A 618-nucleotide genomic window follows, 5' to 3' on the forward strand; every position below is an offset into this window, starting at 1 on the left:
TGGAATTGCCTAACAATGCTCCCTCTAAGCTGTGGAGTCTTGTGAGCAAAATTTCTACTTTGTGAGCCACTGGCATTAAAGCTGTGAGCGAGTGATTTGGCTACTGCATCAGTTAGTTTGCCTCTGGAGCCCTCCTTCCTGAGTGAAGAGAAAAATATGTGAGCCAGAGCCTTAGAAGCTGTGAGCTAGCTCACACTAAGTCAGCTTAGAGGGAACACTCCTGGTAACTGGAATGTGAATAGTTACATATTTTGTACTTCATCTATTTCCAAACAGCTTTCCTTTTTGGCACTCTGGTACTAGGTCTTCACTGATGTGCTTGTTGTTGCTTTTCTCTCAACAAATCAGTTACTGAAAATAGATAAAATTGTGTTGAACTTCTATCCTTTTTACCTGACATGGGTGGTTTGCTTGTTTTCCCCCACATGTGCCATCAGATAGGCTCGCCAGCTCTGAGTTGGCAATACCTTGGAGATTTTGGGGTGGAGCCTGAGTGGTGGGTTTAGATTCAGAGGAATTACCTGTGTTAGTCTGTTGCTGCAAAATAGTCCAAGAGTTCAAATAGCACCTTTAAGACTAACAAATAGCACCTTTAAGACTAACCTTTAAGACTAAGAC

Source organism: Gekko japonicus, unplaced genomic scaffold, assembly GCF_001447785.1.
Source record: "Gekko japonicus isolate JY-2015 unplaced genomic scaffold, Gekko_japonicus_V1.1 scaffold91, whole genome shotgun sequence".
NCBI lineage: Eukaryota > Metazoa > Chordata > Lepidosauria > Squamata > Gekkonidae > Gekko > Gekko japonicus.